The sequence below is a fragment of the Osmia lignaria genome, unplaced genomic scaffold (genome assembly GCF_051020975.1).
Source record: "Osmia lignaria lignaria isolate PbOS001 unplaced genomic scaffold, iyOsmLign1 scaffold0006, whole genome shotgun sequence".
NCBI lineage: Eukaryota > Metazoa > Arthropoda > Insecta > Hymenoptera > Megachilidae > Osmia > Osmia lignaria.
Window position 1 is genome coordinate 23,587,501 of NW_027478163.1, and position 2,500 is coordinate 23,590,000.

Here is a 2,500-nt window from a genome sequence, read left to right on the forward strand (position 1 = left end):
CCAGCGGCGGTACCGCGGGATTCAGTGCTGGGCTCATTCCTGTTCGCTCGCCGCTACTAAGGAAATCCTAGTTAGTTTCTTTTCCTCCGCTTAATAATATGCTTAAATTCAGCGGGTAATCTCGCCTACTCTGAGGTCGTCAATTTCTTTGGTTTCATCGAAAGGTGAATAATGATGCTCGATGCAAAAAAAAAAAAAAATAAACGAAAAGAAGCAAAAAAGCAAACACGTAGAGAAACTGTGCGTGAATCAACCTTTCGCATATTCAATTTTTCCTCCTCTCTCGTTTCAAAATGTTTGTATTTATCGTTCGATGAAACGAGCACAAGAGGGAAAAAAAAGTTGAGACACGACGTTCCCATAATTTTCGTGTTATTTCCTTTTTGCTTCAAACATTTTGCGGACTGCAGCTTCGTCGTATTGCTTTTATCAATTTTTAACAATTTCAAAGCGAAGACAACTCGCAAGACGATCCATTTCGTCTCGGTTCAATTTTAACGTCCGTCCGTATTATTTTTTGTTCCACAAGAGATTTCGAATAGGTTTCTTTATTTATCATCCCTTCTTTTCGAGCGCCACGGAAGCAAGAGGAAAAGCAAGAGCGAGAGAACATTTCGCGTATACTTCATTTAACAATTTTAACCAACACGCGATGTACTCCACACACCTCTTAGATTTAACAACTGCTTTTCTCTTCTTCTCCCCTTAGCGCAAGGGTAAACCCCATTTGTCTCTTCTTTGGAACGCAACAAAACTTTCGAGGACTGGACGACCGAGCGATGGTCGCGCGGTCTTCGCTTATCTTTAACAAACGAAGTAGTCCGTATGTATTCTAAATGTTGAAGCCTCCTAGAGCTTTAAGCCATGCGAGACATTGAAATGCTGTTTTAACGGGAGCATGCATAATTGCTGCAAACATACTTTTATCACAAGTTCTAGCCACGCCACGGAGGCTTCGAAGTTCCTTCACCATTCGCTTTCCTCTCTTTTGTTACACAGTTTTAGACTACGATCAGGGGTACCGAAACGCTGTATTGATTGTAAACAACCATTTTTATCTTGGAGCGGAGCGTTCCTTTACTCGTTAGATTTGTCTTGTCGCGTGTGTATTCGCTTTTTCGACGCTTTTTAACCATTTAACTTGTTTAGCGAAGCTAAACGCACAGACAGACAAAAAAAAAGGAACAGCATCGCGCGTCAAACAGCGACGACCCATCTGAAGCGATCTTTCATTTATACACCGTTTGTAAACAGAGAGATGTATAAAGCGCGGGGAATCATTCGAAACCCTGGGGCTATTCGAGCTTGCATTTCAGCAAATTATCATCTCAAACATTTCACTCGTTTGCTTTTTCTAAATTTATAGGAGAGCTTCTTTCGTTTATTTTTGACACACCTTTCGTAAATATCGTTTCTGGCAACGTCGGGAGCGTGGATTTCTACAAGTGAACAATCGCGCCGATCCGATAACTTCCAGCAGGATGGAGAATCTTTATAGATTATCTTCCGAGAACTCGGTGCTTTCACGGGCGGTCGTTTATAAATTTTAACGAACGACTCGCGCGCCGTGACGCACTTGCGCTAGTTCGAAGAGATATTTCGAAATTTGTTTCTCTCCTTTAACGGCCTGCATTTAGTGTATCGGTTGCGATTTTCGTCACATCGTTTCCACGACAAACGCCGACGAACTGCCCAACTATCGCTCGTACGTTGCGACTCTTTCTTTGTTTATCGTTCATTCATTCTTTCAATTTCGTTCGATAATCCCGCTCCGAAACGTTCTACTTTCGTTGAACGACGGCGAGATGTTTAGAAAGAAATGAATTACTCTTTTTTCGAGAAGCAAACGCAAGCAGTCTTTTGTTAAGAAAACGACCCTCAGCCAGGCGTGGTCCAGGAATTGTATCCGTGGACCGCAATGTGCGTTCGAAATGTCGATGTTCATGTGTCCTGCAGTTCACACGTTGACGCGCAATTAGCTGCGTTCTTCATCGACCCACGAGCCAAGTGATCCACCGTTCAGGGTAATCGTAAAATTTTGTATTTCAAACTCTTTAGATCTTTAGAGTGTTATTTTCATTATTAACACGCATCACATTCGATACCCACATCACTCTCCCACCCGGCGCGTGCGGGAGAGCGAATTCGGGCGTCGCCAACGTATTTGTTTGTTTGTTCGATCGTTGACGACACGATCGCGTCCAAGGACGGAAACCGTCGGAGAAACGCCCAGTGGCACGCTCCTCTCGACGGTCGGGCGTAAAGTACATTTAAAAACCTTGAAAAGTACGAACGCACACAAGGAATGCGAGCGCGCGTCCTGTCGCTGAATCGTGGGTTGCGAGATTCGAACAGACACACGGCCGGCGACGATCGGTCTAACTAATGGACACATAGTTTTTCAAAGACTCGCTATCGTCGCTTCTCAGCCGGTCCGTAAACAACACACATCGATCAGGCGGACGCACGAATCTTACCACGGTGCGTGTTTCGTAGATTC

At 44.2% G+C, this 2,500-nt stretch overlaps 1 non-coding gene and 1 pseudogene across 1 annotated transcript; both read right to left on the reverse strand.

Moving 5' to 3' along the window:
- LOC143306310 (large subunit ribosomal RNA) overlaps nucleotides 1–139 on the reverse strand; it is a 4,530-nt pseudogene extending 4,391 nt beyond the window's left edge.
- Nucleotides 140–1,872: 1,733 nt separating this feature from the next.
- LOC143306348 (5.8S ribosomal RNA) lies at nucleotides 1,873–2,027 on the reverse strand. The gene has a single exon (XR_013063765.1). It is a non-coding gene; the product is annotated as a 5.8S ribosomal RNA (ribosomal RNA).
- Between the last annotated feature and the right edge of the window lie 473 nt (nucleotides 2,028–2,500).